This window comes from Agelaius tricolor, unplaced genomic scaffold, assembly GCF_023055355.1.
Source record: "Agelaius tricolor isolate 1412-34295 unplaced genomic scaffold, bAgeTri1.0.p SCAF_6, whole genome shotgun sequence".
Taxonomy (NCBI): domain Eukaryota; kingdom Metazoa; phylum Chordata; class Aves; order Passeriformes; family Icteridae; genus Agelaius; species Agelaius tricolor.
In genome coordinates this window covers 30188271-30213443 of record NW_027269266.1, presented here as the reverse complement: position 1 = coordinate 30213443, position 25173 = coordinate 30188271, and the positions used below count along the sequence as shown (strand labels likewise).

At 41.1% G+C, this 25173-nt stretch overlaps 2 long non-coding RNA genes and 1 other non-coding gene across 5 annotated transcripts; 1 reads left to right on the top strand and 2 right to left on the bottom strand.

Moving 5' to 3' along the window:
- The first annotated feature begins 1526 nt into the window (after positions 1-1526).
- LOC139591057 (uncharacterized) lies at positions 1527-16762 on the top strand. The gene is made up of 3 exons (XR_011679545.1): positions 1527-2041; positions 7005-7173; positions 12421-16762. It is a non-coding gene; the product is annotated as an uncharacterized lncRNA (long non-coding RNA).
- LOC139591056 (uncharacterized) lies at positions 15508-25168 on the bottom strand. Of its 3 annotated transcripts, none has more exons than XR_011679544.1 (5): positions 25033-25168; positions 19607-19642; positions 17841-17981; positions 16556-16734; positions 15508-15982 (listed from the first exon to the last, which is right to left on the bottom strand). It is a non-coding gene; the product is annotated as an uncharacterized lncRNA (long non-coding RNA). The 3 variants fall into 3 exon arrangements; XR_011679542.1 differs by lacking the exon at positions 25033-25168 and adding an exon at positions 24786-24989; XR_011679543.1 differs by lacking the exon at positions 25033-25168 and adding an exon at positions 20567-24778.
- LOC139591415 (small nucleolar RNA SNORD93) lies at positions 19265-19352 on the bottom strand. The gene has a single exon (XR_011679641.1). It is a non-coding gene; the product is annotated as a small nucleolar RNA SNORD93 (small nucleolar RNA).
- Positions 25169-25173: the final 5 nt, after the last annotated feature.

Below are 25173 nucleotides of genomic sequence, written 5' to 3'. Positions count from 1 at the left end.
CACCCACAAGGTGTTTATCCCATGTCTTCCTCCCTTTTCACCCTGAACAACTGGCTTAGCATTGCTGCTTTCCTTCTGATTCTGACTGAATTGAATCCCTACATTCCCTTTCTTGCTGAATTTAGCCCAAAGAAGCTTTAGCACAGGATCAGTGGCTTCAGCAGAGCTCTGAATGTCAGCAGCTGTCCCCTTTGCTAAAGGCCTTACAAGCAGGCAGATGTCTAGGAAGAATAGATCTGGTTTAGTGGTTCTCTGGCCACGCTGTAAAGATCAGCTTGAAATAATGTGGACAGGTGCTGGGATTTAAGATTCAAACTGCATCTGTTCAGATTATATGACTAATCATGAAGTAGTTGCATTTTCAACCATTTTCAAATGTCTAAAGTAGCGAAGGAGGAAAGAAATAGAGCACAAATCTCTATCATTCTCATTTCTTTATTTTGTTTATTTAATTCTCATTTCTTGTAAAGCTATTGCTTTACGATCCCACTTAGAAGTATGCAATACCTTTACCAGCTTTTGAATTTTAAGGTGGAACAGCAGCAAGGATGTTAAAGCTTCCTTATAAGTGGATGACACATGTTCAGCTCTAGCTGAGTCCTCTGACAAGTCTTCATTCTGAACTATTTAGGTTGGGAAAGAGCTCCTTGACTGTCTTGCATGATGTATCAAATTCATATCTTTAAGCTTCCTTGGTTATCTGTGAGAACTTGCTTTTTCCTGCTGCCAGCATAGGAAATCATGCTACAAAAACACTGAACAATTCCTGCTAGTTCCCTGCTTTGGCATCATTGCACAAAATAAAATGTGCTTATGGACGCATAAGGAATTGCTGAGCAATGGGTTTCTCCAAGATCCAGACTGTATGAGCCACCTTTTCCATAAAACCTGGCATGTGTGATACAGATTGCAGCACAGCATGTGTGCCTTATTCTCCATGAGTGACAGGGTGTTACTGTACCTGAGGAGCCATACTGGATGAAAAATGGTGATGTTGGGGAGCACAAAGAATTTTGATGCATTCTGGTAATGGTGAGATGAGTAACTTCTTAAATACACCAACAAAATTAGTTACTAAGTACATCTACTTATAAGGTACTCGATGCTGTAATTCAATTTCAGGCAGAAAAGCAGCCCCTTGGAATAATCTTGATTTGCTCTTGAGATACTAACCAGTTTTAATATGCCTTGACATTCAGTGCCACGTTCATAATCCCTGTAATTATTCCTTCCTACTCCAACAAGAGTAGGCAGTGTACAGCACAGGGGCTGAGGGATAGTTCTGTTTCATGCTTGAAAGGAGGAACGTGTCATACAAAGCACACTTTGTACTGAGCTGTGGGAAAAGAGGTGAATGGGAGATGAAACCAGAAGATTTAAGAGCAGCTCAAAATGTCACTTCCTCTCTGCCTGTTTCTGGGGGCACTTTTGTATGAATGAAGAACCTGCACAGAATGAGACACACATAAAGCTGAGAGCTTTTGGAAGAAGTCTCTTCTCCCCTGGCTCCCAGCTGACTGCAAGGGCAGGCATCTTCCCATCAGGCAGAACTTGTGCCATGGCATTCTGCCCCTTCCCTGCCTCTGCTTCCTTCTTGGAGAGGAAGCAAAGTGCTGAACTACCACAGTAACAAATACAGGGAATTTAGTCCTGAAACAACCCACCACAGGACTAGAACACGTGTGGGCAGCAGTGGTGACTGCACTCTTCTACATAACTTTAAGTGCTGCTGATTTTCTTGTCATACCTTGCTGTAAAGAAATGCTGGTACCTTTTGGAAAGCACAAAATGAAATGCTCAAAGAAGGTTTAGCCAAAAGATAGAGTCTCTGGCATTTGCCACCTTAAGAATGAGAGGGAAATTGAGTGGAAAGTTGGCATTTAGCATAAAATTAATTAAAGGAATATACTTGAGCGCCTGCAAGGAACTGAATGAAGAAGGAGCAGAAGAGAATGTCCAGCCTAGTGGGATCAGAAAGTCCTCGTGGTGAACTATTGCTAGAAGAAAAAGCAGAATTCAGCTTCTGCAAGGAAATGAAAATGTAAGTACAGATTCCTTCGCTATAAAAAGAGAACAAGGGGGAAAACAAAGGGGGAGGAGCAGGAAGCAAGGGTAAGAAAGTATTTTCTAGAAGATTGACATTGCCACCCTATGGCCAGTCAGTACAAGGACAGAGCGATGCACATCCGAAGGCGAAGGTGTTCTGTGGTCGGTGTCACCCAGCGCTGCTCCTCCTGCTGGAAACGCCAGCGGGAGTTTGGGCACCCGGGGCAGTGCCCAGCCTGAGCTGAGCATCATTCCCTGTGCAGGCACAGCCTGAGCTGAGCACCATTCCCTGTGCCCGCACAGCCTGAGCTGAGCACCATTCCCTGTGCAGGCACAGCCTGAGCTGAGCACCATTCCCTGTGCAGGCACAGGCTGAGCTGAGCACCATTCCCCGTGCAGGCACAGCCTGAGCTGAGCACCATTCCCTGTGCAGGCACAGCCTGAGCTGAGCATCATTCCCTGTGCAGGAACAGTCTGAGCTGAGCACCATTCCCTGTGCAGGCACAGCCTGAGCTCAAGAGCACCATTCCCTGTGCAGGCACAGCCTGAGCTGAGCACCATTCCCTGGTGCAGGCACAGCCTGAGCTGAGCACCATTCCCTGTGCCCGCACAGCCTGAGCTGAGCACCATTCCCCGTGCAGGCACAGTCTGAGCTGAGCACCATTCCCCGTGCAGGCACAGCCTGAGCTGAGCATCATTCCCTGTGCAGGCACAGCCTGAGCTGAGCACCATTCCCTGTGCAGGCACAGCCTGAGCTGAGCACCATTCCCTGGTGCAGGCACAGCCTGAGCTGAGCACCATTCCCTGTGCAGGAACAGTCTGAGCTGAGCACCATTCCCTGTGCAGGCACAGCCTGAGCTCAAGAGCACCATTCCCTGTGCAGGCACAGCCTGAGCTGAGCATCATTCCCTGTGCAGGCACAGCCTGAGCTGAGCACCATTCCCTGTGCGGGCACAGCCTGAGCTGAGCACCATTCCCTGGTGCAGGCACAGCCTGAGCTGAGCATCATTCCCTGTGCAGGCACAGCCTGAGCTGAGCACCATTCCCTGTGCAGGGAGAGCCTGAGCTGAGCATCATTCCCTGTGCAGGCACAGCCTGAGCTGAGCACCATTCCCGTGCAGGCACAGCCTGAGCTGAGCACCATTCCCTGGTGACCCCACAGCTGCCCTTGCGTGGCACCCTCTGAACAGAGGGCACTTGTAATGCCAGGAGGAACAGCCGGTGACTCACAAGGTCAGTGCCTGATCTGCCCTCAGTTATCACAGCAGATAACGTTTCCTTGAGGATTGTGGGACTGTGCTATACAAAGTACTGGCATTAACCTTTTTCTGTGCCTTTCCTTGCCTGAATGGATGACATGAAGCTCAGCAGGGTTACAGTCCTGAAGGCACTTTGTGGGTCCTTTTGTCAGAAGTGTGATCTGGCTTGACAACTTTTGCTTGAATGTTTCAATATCTGCTCAGTGGGCAGGTTATTAGCCAGCATAAACTCCTCTCTAGTCTTGCCAGTCATTTCTTCTAACCTCTACACTATCCTGACAAGCAAATCAAAATGTCAAGTCAAATAAAACATCAAGACCCTATTAGGGAATATGAGCAGGCCACCATATGGAAAACAGAAGAAAGTAAAAAAGGAGGTTCGGGGTGCCTTGGCAGCTTTTTCCTATGGACTAATATACAGTCCAGAGGAAAGGAAACAGCATGAGAGAAAATACCAACTCATTTAACAGCAAATGTGAGACACCTGGATCATTTTTCACACAGGTGCACAGATGTACCTCTTTGTAGATGTGCATATGACTGTCATCAACTGATGACAACCCCGATCATATCTCTTGGGAAAATTTTCTGTAGAGTTATCTAGAGGTTGACTGAATTATCTGAAAAACTACCTGGAATTCTATGAGAATTTGTGGTAGAAGAGAAATACTGGTTAGTTAATTAATAAATCAGATAAAACCTAACTTTTTCTATGCTACTTCATTGTATAGATGAGAGTTTTGCTGTCATACGTGATCTGTGCTAATTACTGCAATTATAATACTTGCAGAGAAGGAAATTTGCAAAAAGTATATTAAATGTTCAGCACTCAGCTGCTTGTCAGCTGAAAGGAAGGCAAGTTAATTGAATGTAACAGCAAATCCTCTTTCTGTTGTTAATCAGTGGTTAATTATAATGTGCAGCTACATGGCCATATGTCACTTGCTGTGGCATAAGAGTAACGTGTCACTGCTATTGATCACTGCACTGGAGGAGCTGGAGCTGCTATACCCCTGTGCTAAATGCCTTACAGAGACATGACTGCTTTCAGTGTTGCATAAAATTAATCTTCATTCAAAGTGTAGGAATTAAAATTAGGCTATATATCCAACCAGAATCTAACATATGTATAGTACATCGTATTAGTCTGATTTTTGAATGGTGAATAGATGTAAAAAAACCAAAGCATCATTGAGGTTGGAAAGAGTCTTTCAGATCATTGAATCCAAACACTAACCTAACACTGCCAAGCCCACCACCAAACCACATTCTCAGGTGCCACAGCTATATATCTTTTAAGTACCTCCAGGGATGGTGACTCCACCACTTCCCTGTGCAGCCTGTTCCAATGCTTGACAGCCCTTTCAGGAAAGAATTTTTTTCTAATACCTATCCACACCTCCCCTGACACAGCCTGAGGCCATTTCCACTTGTCACCTGAGAGAAGGGACTGGCCTCCACCTTCACTCTGGAGAACAATAAGGTTCCCTCTGAGCTTCATTTTCTCCAGGGTAAAACCCCCCATCTCCCTCAGCTGCTCCTTGTGAGATTTGTGTCCTAGAACTCCTACCAGCTTCACTGCCTTTCTTTGGACTGAAAACCAAAATAAAATAGATGAAGTGGCAGAAGGATCTCCTAGGACCAGGCACAGAATTACTGAGAAGGGTGCTATTGCCAAGTGCAATTTTTCTGTAGACTCCTTGAAACTAAGCAGAGCTGCCCAAAACTGATTTAAGGTTCCTGGGTATCTGGAAATTGACTACTTTTAATCTATAGCAGCTTTGGTTGTCCACTAAAAAATGTAGAGTTGTCTAAAGGACTGTTTTTCTCTAAAGTTTATTGTCCATTTGATAGTTTAGTTGTGCCTGCTCTAAAACACTGCTTAGAAACCAAGCATGGTTTTCAAATTAGTGTCCCATAGAAATTGATCCTCTGTCTCTCCTGTCCTGATGGATTTTCAGGCTTGAGGACTGGTCTGTGTAGGTGCAGATACTAAAAATGACTGTGGGAATGAAGACAAAGCCTTAAACCTCAGAGGCTGAGTGTTGGGTACAGTAGAGCCCAAACCTGTAACCTGCAGACCCTGGAACTGGAGATGATGATATAATTATCACAATTTTAAAAAGGTAATAAGCAATATGCACTATAATCATCACCAAATATTCCTCAAAGTTTCCCCTGAGTAAACACTTTTCATCTGTGAGGATCAGGCAGAATCTAACAATGTGTGTGAGGTAAGAAGAGCAATTCAGCATGGTAGAGAAAATGGCTTAATGAAGCTGGTCTGGCTAACAGGGAAAGGGAGGCACTTTCCAACACAGATCAATTATCTCCCATTCTGCTTCAGATTGGAAAATGGGATGGAAAAAGATAATGTTTTATGGTAGCAGGAAAACCATTATTAGTCCAGTTTATTAGACTGTGCATTAGCCAGTGTGTTTAATCATTTTTCTTCTCTAATAACATAAAAAAAAGTGAGAAACATACTGAAAAAGGGAGTTGAGTCTTTACAACATTTAGTTGTTTGAAGGTGAGAAAGTATCCAGTACCCTCACCTGTAGGAGAAAGCATGCTACTTAAACCTTCCTTTATTCACCTGTGTCTGGAAAACAGGGAATTGGGTATCTGCCTGAATATCTGCATGCACTTACACTGGGGACTCCAAAGCATGGATAAAAAATTAAAGGAAGATTAGAGGGTAATTAATGCTTTGCCCACTTAGACTAGAGCCTTTGATGTCACTTCTTCCTCGTGACAGCTGCAGCCAGAAAGTCTTGCTCCAAAAGGAGAGCACAGCATTGATCTGATTTCAGTAGATCAGCTACTGTACTGCTTTCTTCTGTCACTGTTCACAGCACTTCTTGGGAGGCTCCAGGATCCTTTCAAAATATTTCCACTTGCCTGGAATGAGGGTGGATGTTCTGTATTCTAGCAGCAAACATCTTGACTTCTGAATTCAGTAAGAGTGGCAGTGTTGATGCCTGTGGGAGAAGAATGCCCTCCCTCATCTTAGACTGTGCTTTTATTGCACCTACCTTAAACCTCCTTTTTTAGGTCCACAGTTTCCTAGAAGAGCCCAGAACCCATCACTTGCATGCAGATTGTTACTTGAAAGTCAATGGCTTTCAAATTTGTTTTTCCAGGCCAACACTGAGATACCTCAGGGAACCAGAGCTTTCAACTCACAAGCTCTGAGCTTCTGGGGTGGCTTGCTCTGTTTGGTCCTGGCTCTTTAGTGCTGTGGTGCTGGTTTTGGAGCATCTCTGGAGGTCATCCTTCACTCATACATACGGTGTCTGCTCAAAAGGTGTATCAGCCATGTGTGCCTCTATGGCATAAGAGCCCTCTCTAATTTGACCAAACCTTGGGTTTCTCCCTCTCACCTTGGCCCTCTTGGGAACACAGCAGCAGAGAAGCAAGTGGGTATCATTCTGGATCTCTCTGCTCCAAAGGGCCAAGATGAATGGCATTTCTGAGAGGCACTTTTACTTCTTAAAGTGCAGAAATATATCCAAGAGCTGGTGTCTACTCAAACACCAGAGTGTTTGGGGCAGCATGCCCAGAAATGTTGGCATTTGAGTTGAAAATGTAAGTGTTTATACATCCCACTTCCTGCATTTGTCTGTGTAGTTATGGTATGGATCTGCTTTTTCAGGCAGAAACAAAAATACCATTCCATCTTCTCCCTTTCACTCAAAGGGTGTTTTGCAGTGTAAGAAACGAGGAGTCCTTCTGCATAAGGAACAGCTACCATTTCTGATTCCTGTGAAGGAGGAAAATGGAATATCTCCATCAAAAAGTCAAAAAAGACCCGACAGCACTGATACCACTGGCAGCCTACACAGACAGCAAAGTGTTACAGCTTGAGGTAAATGGAATTTGTCCTCCTTGCAGGATGGATTGCATGTTTTCAGATAAGATGGTCTTCTAACAGTGTTTATCAGACTTTTCACCTTTCCTCTATGTTAACAGAAACTCAGCTGCCCTGAGGTGAGTGAGAACAAACCAGAGTTTCTGATAGTAGTGCAAACCTGCCTCTAGAGGAAGGGAACCCATCCCACTGTTTAAAGGTATTTTATAGTTTAGGTGTCAAGGCATTTATTCCATAATTTCAGTGTCTTTTCACTGGACTGGTCAGGGCAGACAGAGTTGCTTGTTGAACAGCACTGTGATTTTTCTAATGTTTTGTATTTCACTTGCTAGACCTAATCATGACTTTGCAATCAGAGAAACACTTGCCAACTATACAGGGCTGGGAGGAAACATGAGATTTTCTTATATAGAAATGCCAGCATTTTAGAATGCTCTGTTCTTAAATGGGACTTCTACAAGGAAAGCATGTCAGAAGCCCTAGTATATGTCTTTTTCATTGTTTGTCTATGTGTTGTATATAAAATATATAGTAGGAAATTATCTCATTGAGGGTGGATGGGACTTTGAGGAGCCTGGTCTAGTGGAAGGCATCCCTGCCTATGGCAGAGAAGTTGGAATCTATAAGGTTCCTTCCAAACCAAACTGTTCTATGATTCCATGATCCTATTCCATCTCCTGCCCACTCCTGATGGCTTCCAAAGACTGTGCATGCAGCTGAATTCTGCCCTCATGGTCAAAGATCTGCCCGTGACTGTTTTTGTATTAGTGTCACATAAACTCCACAAGACAACTGTCAGAGGTGCCAGCCTTTCAGTCAGCTCCCCTCAGCTTTCTCTCTTGCAGTTAATTAAAACCAAAGCAGTATTTACCATGTACCTAGCAGCAGATCAGAGAGCACCCTGTCCCTCTGCAGCCAGAGTAACACACCAAACCTCTTCCTCACCATGTGCCTCATCTTCTTGTAGATTGGATGGTCTGAGCTTCATTTGCAAGTGGTGCCTGGGCTGGCCTCTTTACATTGTGCTTCTAGGCAGGCAGGTTCAGGAGGCTTTTTTTCTTTTTGGGGTTTTCCAATGAACTTCTTTATATTTTAATGAAAATGCTTATGTAATGCCTTCAAAACAGCTGTTACCAGCTGAATGAGAGCTCATTACATTTTGGCAGTGGCTCATGCACCTCTCTTTTCAATCTCCTGGTTATTGCCTTGCTGCCTACTATGGAGCTGCAGCAGAACTGAGACTGAGTGCTTGTGGCATGGCTGAATTACTGTCAGTACCAGTGCCTGGCTGCTTTCACAGACTAATTAAATTTCAGCAGTGTAATTTTGAAGCTCTGTAATTTAATAATGCCCAAATTAAGACTCTTTACCCTTGGAGATGATCTAGCAAGTGGATTACTCATTGTGCTGGGCTCTGGTGACCTGTCTTGCCTGACAAGTCAGAAGTTGATGTTGTCAGCTATGAGCATGGAAGTCCTGGGTACCCCCAGTGAGGCAGCTTTTGTTGTCACCACAGGCTAGGCTGGACATCTTCCAGTCAGGTCATCCTTCCTCCAGCAGGTCTTGGTAGTCAACTGAGACTATCCCTCAGGTCACCTACCCTGGTCCAGCTGTGTGAGGGAGCAAATTGGGTTTAAACCTATTTTTGCAAATCCCTTTTTTCACCCCTCAAATACATAGCTTATTGTGTGGCAGACACAGTTCTTAGCAACCAGGATTTCCCCCTCCTCAGAGCTCATTTTTTGATTTGAGTGCCAAATATGGATGAAGGCAGAAGCTTGGCAAGCTTCTGGGATGGATTGTAAGAGAAGAAATACAGAGAGAATTTCTGCTCTTGGGCTCTATAGATCTAGAAGCACTCAAGACAGGACAATTATGAGACTGCTGGATTTAAGACATTTTACTTGGGTAGAAAATCCTGTTTGTGATGTCAATAATGATAAAACATTTGAATGTTTGGACACAAACTTAGAGTCTCAAAGATTTCACACTTAGCAGGTTAGCATTGCCAGGCATTGATCTCTAAGAAGTATCAATTCCTTATAGCACCTGCCCTCTTTCCCTCCAGTTGCTGTGAGGGAGCAGCTCTATTATGCAGCCCTGAGCATGTCACCAGTCCTTGCTAAATTAGCAGCTGGAACATTCTCAATACATTTAGAACGACCAGCTCAAGGTTACAGCAGGGGCCAAACTGGCTGGTGAGCTACCAGCAGACTTTCTACTTTCTGCAAAAGAAATTTCCAACAATAAATACATAATTGTGTCAGAACAAAACATGATACATGTCTAAGATCAAAACCAGCCAGTTCCCAGGTAACATCTGATTAGTTCTCTGGGAAAAGGCTTTTGCAGGACTTAACACAAGGACTTTGAGCCTCACTGATATCTGGCTGACAAGGTAAATGGACACACATATTGTAGCTTATTTTAGTGTTACTATGGTGAGGGAGAAGGCCAAAGATATTTATTTCTCCATGAGGTTTTTACTGAGAGGTGCAAAGGGCCGTGCAGTCTGCTGCCCTAATCTCATTGTTTACAGAAGTTGATATGTGAACCCTATAGAAGCTTGTGAAAGAAAACAAATCTTAATCTCCCTTTCTGCATGCTACAGCCCAGCCTTGTTGTAACTGAGCCCTTCTAGCAGTCTCCTTCTCTGGCACTACAGATATCCAGAGTAGTGTGGGGTGTTGGAAGGCATTATTCACATGTCCTACCAGTTCTGAGTAATACTATGACTCTGGCTAAGTCCATATTGTCCTTGTGTGAGGCCAACACATTATTTCCTCATTTTTATTGTTTCAGGTCTTACAGCATACTTTTTCAGCCTTCCTCCTTCACTTTCTTTCCAACACTGTGTTTTTCATGTGGCTTTCTATGGAGTAATTTGTTTTTTATCAATAACTACTCAGCTATGATTCGATGATTATTTTACTCCAGTAGTGCATGGGTTTCCACAAAGAAGCTTAAATTCCATGTCATTGAAATGCTGTACAAAATCCATCTGTGTTGGACAAACCAACCTTCTGGAAAAGCTCTAAGAGGAAACTATCATCTATGTACTTGTAGATAAATTGCCACAGAATTTGTTACTATGCCACATCTAGGAAGGAATGCAAGAATTAGAGCAAGTCATGAGCATCTCTGTCCCTCTGTCTGTTGGGGAGTTGTGATATGGTCCTCAGCAAGCATGACTGTTCATTTGTGTAACAGTGGGAAATTGCTGTAACACAGGAATCACTGTGAGAAAGTTCAGTGTGAGATCTTATGAAAGGTATTTATTTGCAAAATCTTTAGGCAAGTTGATTTTATGCACTCACACTCATTCTGCTGTAGAGTTAATTCTCTGACACTCTGACTCTTGAATATTCTTGATCCCCAAACTCAGAGAGTCCCAGTGGCCTGGCCAGGATCCCTTGAGCTTGACACAAAGGAATGGGGGTGCTGCTGCCATGCCCTCACTACAAGGCCTTGACTAGGGACAGCAAAGTTTTTTTCTGGACAGATCTGTCATTTCCCTTAGGAGGCATCAGCTGGTGTCTTTTACCTCAGAATCCTGTTTACTTTGCACAAATGACAGGCCAGGATGCTGCCCATTGCCTGTTTTTCTCTGTTTTCAACACGTGTTTTCCAGGCAGGATAACAGGAACAGCAAGGGATGTCTGACACTGCAGCCTTGGTACTCCTGGGATCAGGATCCTGGGTTTTTTGCTGACAGGTCATCTGTGTTGTGGCTGTTTTCAAATGCAGGTCCTTGGCCTTGACATAAACAGAGCAACTCCTTAACTTTTCTACTGGGCATGGTTTTCTGTGTTAACAAGGGTCCATCCTTTTAACCCTCTGTTCTGCTGCTGCTTTCACACATTTTCATTCATTCTTAACTCCCATCTTCCTTTGCTTTGCTGTTACAGATCACTCCAACTGCTGTAGGCAGTCCTGATGCCCTTTTATTAGAATTCATAATCTCTCTAAAATATCTAATTTAATGACCCCCCCCCCCCCCCCCCCAGCCTTTGACAGCACACAGATGAATGCTCTGTTGAAGTGTAAATGAAGCTTGTAAATGTAACATATCATACTTGGTGAAAGAAACTCTAAATTTTGGGACACACACACTGTATCCCCTATATCTGCTGAAGCACAGACTTCTTGAAATGCCAAAATATGTGTGAAATAATGAAAACACTGAGGTGGCCAATATCAACAGCTTTAAAAATAACAAAATTATGCCTGCCAAAATAGGAATGGAAAATTGATAGTCTATATTTCCCATGACGCGGTGGAAGATTTGAACAGACTGCTCCCACTGATGTCATGAAGTTACTGTTCTAAATTTACTGTTAGTAGGTGAAAACCAAACCATTCCTGGTTTAATATCTTTTTGCTTGTTCCCAGCAATGGAAGTTATAGATTATTGCTGACAGGAGGCAAAATGCTGACTCTGCCTTAAACCTTGAAGCTGAGGTTTGCTATTGTTGACCAGTGCTGGCTACGAAGTCGAGTTAGCAGCCAGTGTTAGGTGTGCAGCTACATGACAGCAATTAGACACTTTGAAATGTAGGGCAGGACAGCGAAGTCACTAATTAGTCTTTTGCAGGTAGTTATTAAAAGTTGATCAACTGAAAAACTGACCAGTGGGAGCTTGCATGCTCCTGGCTTTAGGGTTTCTTAGATACTCACTATTATTCGAAAGTAGAATCTTAAAACCTGTTCTTTTAATAAGCTTATTCTTCTTTCTGAAACTCTATCAATTTGTGACACTGAGGCTAAAATGTGTTTCTGATGTCAGTGACTTGCAACACAGATGCAGTTAAATGGGATAGTCTGAAACTCCAGCTGCATTATGGGGAGAAAATGATTGCAAATGCATGATGCAGTATCTTAGAGAGAAAAGAACTTTACTGATCCAGCAGTTTACCCTGTGAGTTCTACTGCAGAGGAATGTTTTCTAGGGACAGGTATTTGGACACCCGAGAGGACTGGAAGTTGCAAGGCTGGATTTATTAGAGCTGGAAATAAATCAAATTTTGCACAAGCTAGAACTTGCTTTTTTTTTTCCTAACATTGAGCTCTAATAAAAATGGAAGTTAAATGTGGTTAAGATGCCACAGAAGAATGCAGTGAGAGCTGCCACACACTGTCCTATGTATAATCTTAACGCAGAATCCTTGTTCATGATCTAGCATGCAAACATAGAGCTGTGGTCTGTGACTATTTTTGTAACCACAACCTTTTTGTCTTTTTCAGAGCTTGGACTGGACTCTGATACAGCATTCACCACGACAGTACAGAAATGCATGAAAATATTTTTTAAAAAAATTTGTTGTGGAAATTTGAGTCAGAAAAATCAGGACTATCTGTTCCTTCCTCTACCATAGAACTCCTATGTATCAACCTAATTACTCCAATCCAAATGCTCCTAATTTTCTAATGTCAAATATTTGCATAGGTACTTCTAGGTAGCTGAAACAGTGAGGACTTCAAAGCTGCAGCTGTAGTTTGCTATATGTGTCTATACATATATCCTCAGAAATGGTGGTGCCATTGATATCCAGGCTGGCTCATTTTCAATTAATTCTGGTAAACCTGCAGTTCTGTGTACATGTATATACATATAATGCAGAGATGTTTATACACATGTACATAGAATCATAGAATTGCCTGGCTAGGAAGGGACCTTAAAGACCATTTTGTTCCAACCCTCCTGCCATGGGCAGAGACACCTTTCACTAGACCAGGTTGCTCTGAACCCCACCCAACCTGGTCTTAAACTCTTCCAGGGACGGGGCATCCACAACTTCTCCGGGCAAACTGTTCCAGTGCCTCACCACCCTCACAGCAAAGAATTTTTTCTTAATATCTAATGTAAGCCTACTCTGTCAGTTTGAATCCATTCCCCCTTGTCCTGTCACTACATGCCATCTCCATCTGTCCTGTAGGCTCCCTTCAGGAGCTGAAAGGCCACAATTAGGTCACCCTGAAGCCTTCTCTTCTCTAGGCTGAACAATCCCAACTCTCAATCTTTCCTTGGAGGAGATGTGTTCTATCCTTCTAATTTTCTTGGTGCCTGCTCTGGACTTGCTCTAACAGATTCATGTCCTTCCTGCACGGAGGACCCCAGAGCTAGATGCTGTACATGTATGTGTGTGAGCTGCAGGTTTTTCAGAATGAAGACAAGCTAGTTTGGGTACCAGTAGCATTCCTGTGGTAAGCACAATCTTCCCTGTCAGTTATAAACCAATTTCTTCATGAAAGGGACACTGGAACTTGCCAGGTAGCTGGTGAGAAATGTTTGTGCCTTAGTGTTTTCTTCAGCCTTCAGAAGTGCTGGTTACTCTGCAAGTCTTGAAGGCTTTCTCTGTCAACTGAGAAATCCCAGCTGAGAGGGAAGAACACAGCCTTATCAGAAAATTGATTAAATGTGCTTGCTTAAGACTCCCATGTTACAGTAAGATGCCCATGAAATGACCATGGAGAAATAGTTTTATTCAGTGTACTGAAACAAACAGTACCTTAGAAAAGGCATTGTAACCACTTGTGCATTACACAGTGAATATGGCAAGTACTGAATTTACTATAAAAGTATCCACCAACTAGACAAGCAGAAAGAAAAAAATATGACTCCCCCCCCTTCCCTCCCACCCCAGTGTGAACAAGGTTAAGAAGCATTTGTGCAAATGGATATATTTCTGGCTTGGAGCCAACTGGGCAGAGAAAGCAATTGCTATAGATAGAATCCCAGAAGGTGTAACAGAAGTTGTAGCAGGCTGTTGGAGACTGAAGTATGTCAAGAATGAGGTTAGCAATTAGTAATTCCAGAGACTTTATTTAAGTGGAGTCTGCTCACAGGTAGCAGACTCCACAGAATTCTAAACATGGAAGCAGTTGCTGGTGTTCTTTCTACTACTTGAGACAGCAAGTATAAACATTTCTGATTTACTAAGAGTAGGACACTTCAACACACATTTAAGGGTCCTGGCCACTTGATAGCAGCAGGCTTTAACTTCCATAGATGTAGAAGTATCTTTTCCCTGTCATTAAAACCCTCCCCTCTGAAGGAATATTACCAGAGGAACTGATCTTGATCAAATATGTATTTTATACATAGCATATTCCAATTTTTTAAATCCAAAACTAAGTTTATTTTTCCCATAAAATACTATTGGCATTAATTTTGACAACATCATCGTGTTCTCTATTCAGACAGTACATACATCTATCCTTTATTTTTTTCCATGTAAAGAAATACAGGGACAAGCTTTTGGCCAACCTGCTCTAATACAGTTATTTTGCCTTATCTGTAACTCAGCTGGGCCTGCTCAGCACAACAAACACAACTGTATGTAACAACGATGTGTTTCTGAGGAAGTAATATCTTAACTGCTCTTAAATCGCTAATGTTTTGAACATTTCACACATATTTTACAAATAAAAGGGAAAGTTGGGTACAAAAAAAATATATGCTAACTAGGATTAGTGAAAGAAAAGATCATTGTGGAAGTAGAGGTGTAAACCTATGAAGCTTACAGCAGGCAAAACCAGCCATACCCCCAAACCTCAGACTTATCTGCCCCTAATAATGGTTAACAGTTTTCAGCAATGTATAATTAGGGATGAATAAAATAACTTTGAGACTGGAAACCACATTTCTCAAAGCAGCAGTTTTCATTAATTGAATCGTTATATTTCTTGCTGCTTCTTCAGCTGAGGCATCCAGTGGTTTACTATAAAATGAACCTGTGTACAAATGCCTTCAATTAGTGGTTATTTCAAGGAGAGTTTATGTTCTGCAGAAGAGTAAATTAATATTTTCCCTTTTGAGATAATTGCATTTTCAGGCCTCTGTGAAATATGGAAAGTGATGACAATTTGGAGGTGACAACTCTTTGTGAGGTACAATTGCACAAGGTACAAGGAGAAATGACTAAGAAGCTTAAAGTGGCCTCTTTTACAGACCTTCACACAGCACTTAAAAATGTGTGAAGCCACAACACATTATACATAAGAAGAGTCAGACACAGGCTATCATAAAGGTTTTTGGAAAGACTACAACCTAACCTAATGAATAACAAATATGCCTAAAAATGCGAAGTACTTGTTTTAATAATAAAATACTACTTTAAAGTGGATTTTTAGGCCTTTGATCTGACTGCCACTCATCTTCTTGGGAAGAATATTCTTCTTAAGATCCAGCACCTGACTGTCAGGTAGCCTGCTATTTCATCAGTGTAAGCTCCTCAGTCTCCACAATTTGGGCTGCTAGCAATAATTTCCATAATGTTTGCAAGAGCTTAAACATAAACATAAAATAGTTTATGTTGTAAAGCACTGGATTAGGTCTCAAAAAACTGGACTTTATTCTTGTTTCTGTAGGTCACCCAGATGGGTAATCTAGAAGGTTACCACTCCATTCCTTAGTTTCTTCATCTGTAAAATGGGGATAATTTTATTCACTAGCTTTTAACAAACATTTCAAGATATACATGGTTAAGGATTAAGCAGTGTGGATTATCCCTGATGAGTAACACACAGCTGCTAACACACTGACTTATTCACTTTCATATTAGCATCTTTATTTAAACATTTGCAAAACACTCATTTTGTCAAACAGCAACTGCAAAGAGGCTTTTATCCAGCACAAGTGTAATTAGAATAGTAGAGAAGTGATGAGACTTTGAGCTCAAGACACGATAAATCTGGTATTTTAACTTCAAGTAACTGCAGTAGCAAAAAGAGTTTCCAATTCAAGTCTGCCCTCCGCTGGCTCTAGCAGAACACTGCTAATAAATTTTGGATCAATAGTGTCTTCCTGTAATGAAGAGAAGGAAATAAATTAATAGAGGCTGATACATTTATTAATTTACACCTTTATTTAGCATTTATAAAAATTTTGTAATAGTAGTTAAATGATTTGTAGTATTTTTTAAAATCCTATCTAGGCTCCCTGTCACATTCATGTTTTTCAGGATTTCAAAATCGCATCAGCGTATCATCCATACTAGAGTCACTGGAACTAAAGTACAACATGGAAGGTATCATTCTGCATGTGGCTTTAAAGAAATTTAATAGAAAAACTACAGAAAAATATTTTGCTTGATACAATTAATTACTCTAATAGATAGTGCTGTATGTATTAGTCAAGTACTAAAAGAGACCAGGATAAATTTAGTCTAGTACTCTGTCACTAGAAGCAGACTGTCCCCTTAAAATATGAGTGGAAAAAAGAAGACCGTTTATTACTGTGTTTATTTTAGAAAGAATTTTCCATCACAAATACCACACACAAATAACTCATCCCTAAACTCAGGACGACTCATTTTCCTTTCTATTTTTAAAGTAGGAAGGTAATTGGGGTGTGGGGAACTATCTTATTTATACTTACACCGATTCATCTAGAATGATTTCAACCCCAAGGTGACATTGGTGTCTGAAATACAAAATCTGTATAATTATGTGCTGGATGATGTGATCGAGCTGAAAAGCCTCTGGTTCATATATCTTGTCATCTTCATGCTTCGTTACACATAACAGCATTTAATCTCTTGTGACTGCTACCTACATCTAAAATAAAGGAGTACAATATTGTTTATTCAGATGTGTACTTAATATACACTTGAAAAAAAGGGAAAATATAAAAGTATTACAGAAATGGCATTTTATTTGGACCATTTAAATGCTTGGAAATCAGTGTCAAGTTCACAGCTTGTGCCAAATGTGCCTAATAGACTTTATAAAGCAGAACATAAGGAATTTTCACAAGTTCCTTGAATGTCCTCTGCATCTGCTAAAATTCTTGCTGAAATGGTTCTCATTGAAAAATGAAACCTTTAGGAGTCCATTAACATTTTACAAGAAGCAGTGAAAGGCACACAACTAATCTGCCGTTATGGGTTTGGGGTTGGCTTTTTTGTTTGTTTGCTGATTTTTTGTTTGTTTTGGTTTTTTGCTCTAGGCAGGAAGGTATGGAAAAGCCACTGAAATCTGATTAATCACTGTAGTGCCTACTGCTACACATCACCCTCTTAAACTGGACTCCAGCATCTAAAATGACTAAAATGCAGTTGTTCTGCACTTCTAGGAGAATAAAGTTTGAGATTTTTAATAATCCTAACGGAAAAGCAGCAGCAGTGATTGAAATACTGATAGGTATTTCCCTGAAAGGTCATTTGTTTTCTATGCAACAGTGGAAAGAGTCTTAGATGAACTTATAGGCACGTGAATCAGGCTGACAGTATATAGAGAAGACACACGAGTGTGTCTACTTGACAATGTTTTGAAATTAGTAAAATCTAAAAACATTTGTCTGGGCTAAATATGGCATATGACTCCACTAAAGTACACAAAGTACGGACAGAAATTGTGTATGAAAGGCAAAAGGGAAGTATTTTAAGAGACTAAATTTTATTTTAGAAGAATAGTAAAAACTTCATTAACCATGAGTTGCGCTTCATTTAATCTTGATAGCACCAGATGAGACTTGGAAAGAAAGAAAAGAGCTTTCCTTGATCGTCTTCTGGTATCCAGGAAAGGCCTTAATTACTCTTCATTATGATACTAAATTACTGATTCTAATCTTCCATGTGCTGAAGATCTCAAAGAATTTGCAGTGAAATCTGAACTACTGAAATGCAAGAACTAAAGACAGACATAAACGTTGATACTTTCACCTGTGCTATGGAATTTCCATATTCTGAAAGGCAGCTCTTGCTGAGGGTCACCTTCAGCAGGAAGCTCAGGCAGCACACGCTGATGGGACTCTGCCAGGGGATGTGTGAACTGCTCCTCACCTTGCTGGTCATGGTTAAGCCCTGTTGAATTAGGAATATGACAATAGGTTTGTCTTTAAGTTTCTGAAGTCAATTTACCCAAAGTGAACAATGAAGATAAATTAATGCCTATGTTCAGTTTAAATAATTAGTTCAACATTTAGATTAACTACAAATTATTCCATTTGTTAATGTACATGACACATTTCCTTTGTTGACTGGGCAGTCTTATTCAAGATCTGAAAATACACATATTTTTACCTTTCCTTTTATGATCTGGACTCTGTAATTTGCATTAAAAATTGTTAAAACTATAATAGTGACAGCACTAAAACCCAGATTGTGCTATGCTTTTAATTCTATTGAAATTAAAGCTGTACTGAATTAAACTTTAATTTATACTTTAAAAAAAATCTTAGTTTCAACAAACACCCTCCTTGTTTTGGAAGTTACAACAAAAAATTATACTTAAGGATATGTACAGTAACTGAAATTATATGTCATTTGTTTTACTGGGACTTAAGACAAAACCCACAACAAACTGGCAAAAAAACCACACCAACCTGTTTCAGGTCTACCTAGCATATTTGAACTCAGAGTTCTTCTTTTTGCTTTACTACATGTTTTGTCTTAGCTTATAACCAGAGTTAATTAGTAGCTTGTTGTATATCTTTAGCTTGCAAAATCTGAGAGTGCATATGAAAGCTCTATTGTAAATCAGTGAAGCGAGTGCTGTGCATCAATCAGTTACATTTCAAATATTTCACTGTCAGAAAAAGTTGTTTCAGAAGCACTTTTTTGTAGTTGGATGCTAAGAAAGACTATTAACACTCATTGAAGAGAGAAAGCAGAATATGACTTATAGTTAGAATTATTATTTTTCAAATGCTGCAATTCTATGTCCTGTACCAGAGAGAAATATTTCATTTTTCTTTGCAAAGACTCATGTTATCAGTTTCATGGTTGTCCCACCACTTTACAATTTACTAAGGTTGGAATTGGTATAAAGGCAAGTATACAAGCAAAGACTTTGGAAAATCAGAATATATTATTTGTTTTACTCACCTTGCTAAAATCATTTAGGCAAAAATTTGCCTAAAATAAGCATATTTTAAGTCCTTTAAAATCTTTATATATATGTGCTGTTAAAACAACGTATTCTTCAACAACAAAAATCTATTTGAGATCTATCTACAAAGAAAAGGTTTACATTAATAAAATATCTTTAGAGGAAAATTCTCCTAGAGTTACGAAATCCTTTGTTGCTCAGCTGCTTAAAAAAGAGCTTAATTAAAAAACAATTAAAACAATATGGGTATTAGTTTTGGCCTCAGAAAATCCTTTTATCCATCAGATTTTTGCGTATCACCAAATGTATATAAGGAATCAGATTATTGTTTTCGTCCTCGGCCAAATATTGCAATTATAAAAACATGCATTGAAGAATTGTTGCGCTTTTAGAAAAACGATCTATGGCAAAAGGTAGCAGCATGTCTAAGTGTAACATTTAATTTTCACTATTAAGCAAAGATGTGCAGAATGGGAAAGTCACGCTTCAAACAGCACTACAGTTGTGAAGCAGGTAATATTCAAATTTTAAACACATCAACAGCTCTTCTCAGAGGTCTCTAAAAGCTTTTGATGAAGTTCTTTCAATGCTGTCTCACCTCAGACTGCTGTTTCTCCTTCCCTGGCCTCAGGAGCTGTAATGAAAAACAATGAGATTGTATCTCCATGTCACCACTCAGTTTTTGTTTGTTTTTAAGTAAATAAATTGTACAATTACTGTATTAAATATACAAAATTGCTACACTTTGCTGTTTGTTCCTGCCACTCTGATCATTCTACTAATTGTCAACAATTTTCAGCCAGCAGCCAAGCCCCACACAGCCACCCGCTCACTATGCCTCACAAACACTGGGACCAGAGAGAAAATCAGAAAGGTGAAAGCCAGAAAACTCATGGGTTGAGATAAAGACAATTTAACAGGGAAAGCTAAAGCTGTGCCCACAAGCAAAGCAAAACAAGGAATTAATTCATTGCTGCCCATGGGCAGGCAGGAGTTCAGCCATCCCCAGGAGAGCAGGGCCCCATCACATCTAACAGTTACTTGGGAAGACAAACACCATCACCCCAAATGTCTCTCCTTCCTCCTTCTCCCCATTTTATAAACAGAGCACCATGTCCCATAGTCTGGAACATTCCTTTGGTCTGTTGGGGTCACCTGTCCTGGCTGTGTCCCCCCCCAGCCTCTCATGTACCCGCAGCCTCACCAGCATGGCAGAACAAAAGGCAGAAAAGGCTCTGTGTAAGCCCTGCTCAGGAGTAACAAAACTTCTCTATATTATCAACCCTGTGTTCAGCACAAGAAGAAAATATAGCCCCATACCAGCCACCATGAAGAAAATTAACTCCACCCCAGCTGAAACCCGCACAGTGACTGGCAGTATCACTTTTCCTGGAAATATCCCATATCAGGCAGTGACCACAGTATATCCAACAAGTACCATACAGAAATTCATATGAAGAAGATTCTAATTTGGACAGAAATTTTTATATGCATTACAGCTCTGCATTTCAAGCATGTTTGGAAACTACGCCAAATGTAAGAATTCAAATATACTCACCCCAAACTAATCTAGGTCTCAATAACATTCAGAAGACATTTTAGAATTCTGGTTACTTTGCACATGACCTAATTGGCCAGCCTAAGTCTTTGCTCTGTTTTGACCATAGTACTTTCCACTTCCCTTTGCCTCTGTCCTTTCTTGTCTTTGTGAAATGAAAAGGAACATTTTCCAGATCAGTGGTACTGCAGAGAAGCAGGGATTTATTAGACTAAATGAACAGGAATACTAAAATGGAATAGAAGGAACATCATTATTAGGGCACAATAAAAATAGGAAGTTTAGTCGTAACAATGAAGTGAAATAGAAGGTCTAGTCATAATATACTACTGTTTCTACTGACATCATAAAGATTCAGCCTGCAGTAGAAATCTGTTGAAGAGCTCTTCCTTATGTTCTTGGCTATTTATACTGATTTATGGTATAATCCTGAAGTAAGAAACATCCACCATAGCGTCTTTGAAATCTAAGTTCTCCTAAATAGGCTCAAACTCAAACTTTGTTCCCAAGTAGATGAATTTAATGCAGTTTTTTGTCAGTAAATTGGGGAAATCTCAAAAGTGAGATTGCTAAGTGCACAATGGAGGCTTGCAGGGATTTCCTACAAAGTTTACAGTGATTTTCACAGACTTCAATGTGTCACTGCACTTTGTCTCCTTCATCAGCACCTGAGTTACACGTACTGTTGCATGGCTTTACTTTGTGGTTTGCTGAGATAAATCTTTTAGAGGTCTGGAATTCTTTAACCTGAGGTACACTTAGCAGTCAAAAAGATGAGTTAAAGCCACCTGATCAAGTGATATTATTTCATGAATCTGACACTTCAGCAATTCAGTCATGTCTATAAGAATCTCAATTCTCTCGTTTACCAATAAAAATGGAAATATTTGGCCATTTTACCGTGAGTATTAGCGATATTTGCTGTGAAACACTTGTGGAAATATTGCTAATTGACTCAATAAAACAATAGGGATTCATATTCTTGTTGTCCCAGTTGAAACCTCTGCAATTTTGTTTCTGATTTTATTGTTATTGCTGATCACATGAAGCTACAAGGCACAAGAACTTCAAAGAGATTTATTTTTTTTTGTAACAAAAGCCTTTCAACATCTATGGTATCACTAATTTTCTTTTGTCACTCCAGTAATTGGGGCTCTTATTCTCCTTAGTTAATGGATACAGCATTCCAAGCAGTTTTGTCTTCATTATCAGCCACAAGAAAAAAAATTAAATAAAATCCTTCATAGGAGTGTAACCACAATAACTTACAAACATGAATACTCACAGCACACCCATAAAATCCTACTTCCATCTTCTCCAGGCAGAGTCACCTCCATCTTACACTATCCATTTCTTTGGGTATTAGGTTTTCTCCCTTCAAATCAGTTCATTGTTTCATGCCCCATCATAGGCATATTTGCTTTTAGAGGCTAATTGCCAATATTTATGTTACTAGTGCTGTCCCATGAAATTGCAGGGAGGATGACTGCTGCTCTCCTTCCCCCTTTGTCTGAGTCAGCAGATCACCAAGGAACTGCTGAGCTCTTAGACCCTCTAACATCCTAGGTGACACAGGAGCCAAACAAAGGCATGGAAAACTTCTGGAGTCAGCACAACCATTTGTTGGTTTTTGTTGTTCTTGTGGAGGTTTTGTGGGTTTGTTGGTCGGTTGGCTGGCTAGTTGAGATCTTTCAGTGCAAAAATGATATGTTGGACAGTTTGAGACTATGGATGTGTGTTATGATGAAATAAGTGCTCTTCTCCAGTGACAATTCTTGGTTTACACACATCCTTTCACAGCTTCAGTATGTAAGACTATGTATCTCAAGATCTCAAGCAGTAACTATACAGAATCAACACTGGTTTATCTGCATACCAACACACACCCTTGTGCTCTTCTAGCACTGATTTTGTTTGTGAGAAAAATGGCAAGTAATACTAACTTACTTGCTAATAATTTCCTGGCTTCTGTAGTTAAATTAATGAAATAACTTGCAAGCTTTTAGTCAAATAGGCAGACATGAGAAATGAAGGCTAACATGTTTCTGTGCTCTGAAAATTACTCCTTGTACTTCCCTTCACTCCTTGACTCAATGTGCGAAGGGAAGAAGAGAAGATCAGGTACATGTGACACACTTTGATGAGTATCCTTTCTCAAGAACACCCACAATAACATTATATGCACTGTGTCACATGTGATACTGTTAAACCAATCCTCAAAGGAGACAGAGCAACTGTTCAACCCTTCCTATCAGGTGATCCGTACATTTGACCTTCTGAATCCCACTTGCACTAAATGTACAGGAAGGAAAAATGCCTTTTGAATTTCATTCCACCACAGTGGGTCATATTTTATTGCCATATTTTGTAAGAGATTATTAACAAGCTGTGTGCTGTAATGAACAGTTGGTTTTGTATGTTTAGAAAGAACAAGTTGTAACCACAGTGTGAAAACAGATCTTATTTGGCCTCATCTACAAAGGAAAACCAATTTAATACAAACTGCTCAAAAATAGGTTCCTGCGAGTCAAAAAACCATGTTCAATGGTTTGAGTTCTCTTTTGAGTGTGATAATCCATTACTGATTAATGAATGTGCCTCTTGCACTACACTGGCTCACAAGAAGAGTAAATTTGTAATTTTCAATGTTGGTACAATTCTACTTACACGTGCTAATTTGAAACGGTTGACAAGTGATATACCAAAAAAAATTGAAATCCAACACAAACCTATGGATAGAAAGACTTGTTCTCTCAATTTTCAGATAGAATTCCCAGAATTTCCCCCCCAAAGGCACACTCTTTTGGGAAAGGTGTAGACTAATAGTCGTGTTAACTTCATATTGATGTTCATGAATACATAGACAGCACTGGTGCCTAACCTTTCCATAGGGATAAGCTATTCAGTTTATAAAGCAGACACTCACAAAATCTATGCCTCTACTTTATTTGTCAGATATCATTAAATGTGTGTCAGTCCTATGAGTAGAAATGCTGGTGTATCCCATGTTTAAAGTGTATGGAAGCGCAGGGCACTGGGACTGGTGTAGAGCAGGAAAGGCTGTGCATTCTGTAACATGACTGCACATTTGTGCCATGACCTCACCAAAATATTCTTTCATAATTCACAGACCATGGCAAAAGCAAGCCATGAGCTGCCAGAACCTCTCATGTTGCCTGCAGTTTGCTACCTGCCTGTACCTGGAGAGTAAGTAGTGAGCTAAAAGCTCCTGTTTTTATCATCTTGAAAGGGCAGAACAGGGATTCATACACTGGACAGGCATGCATACACTGGAAGAGTAAATGGTATATCTGAATAAGTAAGATTTATTATATCCCTGGATTCTTTCTTGTCTCTAAAAAGCACTGACTTGCTGTTTTTCTTAACGTGACAAGATGGCTACAGAAGTTCAAGTAACTGCTGTAGGCAAACCAATATATAACATGCAGAGCTTTGCTATAGGTAGCAGACATGATACAGCCTGATGGTGTTAACTGCTGCAGCTGCATTTAGTAATAGCAGAACCTGAAGACCTGCATCTGGCTTGGATCTAGCATTACAGCAAAAGGCAGGAAGCTACCTCAGAAAGGATGAAAACATGGTAAAATCATGATATAAATGATTGATTCAAAGGCATAGACACTACACAGCAAGATGTCATGTAAGTTGTGTCAAATAAAGAGTAGCTTGGTGGTTAGGGCACTGCAAGGACAAAGGCCACTCATTTATTAGTTAAAAAACAAAATGCCTCAGTGCCTATCTGGGCTCTGAGGTTTTTAAGGACAACAAAGTCCAAGTGCTGTACTGCCAGTTTTTAGCTATCAGGTCTCTCCCCATATTTCTAGTCAAGTTTTCACTCCCTCAACTCTTTGTTTCCATGGACTGGACACATCACACAGCTGGTATTTTGAGCTGGAAAGGACCCACAAGGGTCATCGAAGTCCATCTCCTGGCCCTGCACAGCACATGCCAAGATTAATACCATGTGCCTGAGAGCACTGTCCAAACACTTCTTGAGCTCTGTCAGGTTGGTGCTGTGACCACCTCCCTGGGGAACCTGTTCCAGCGCCCAACCACCCCCCTGGGTGAATAATTTTTTCATATTAGTTTCCATTTAATAACAAGCCTAAACCTTCCTTGACACAGCGTCATAGAGCTGCATTTCCAGTTTCCTCCAGGAACACTTTTCCTTATCACTCCATCTCTACCTTTCACTTACCAAAGGCACTTCCTACCCTGCAGAGGCGGCGTGTGAGCAACACCTCCAGAGCTCCGGGGAAGAACAAGCACAGGAGTGCGGCAGGAGCCAAGGCGGGCAGGGAAACCCACAGCGCTCGCAGCCCCCGCGCCCCCCCACAGCCGCCAGCCCCGCTGGGCCCAACCCGATCCCGCGGCCGATCCCTCAGCCTGCGGCGCTGGAAGGCGGGCGGGACAAGCCCGCCGGGGTTGTAGCAGGCAGAGAACACCCGGCGGACGGAGGGCACCCCGGCGCCGCCATTTCCTCGGCCGCCCGAGGTCCAGCCCCGCTCCCCGCCCCGCAGCCGAGCGATGGGTCCCGCCCAGCGCACGGCGCTGTTACGAGAGCGGCTGCGCTCCTCCTCCTTCTC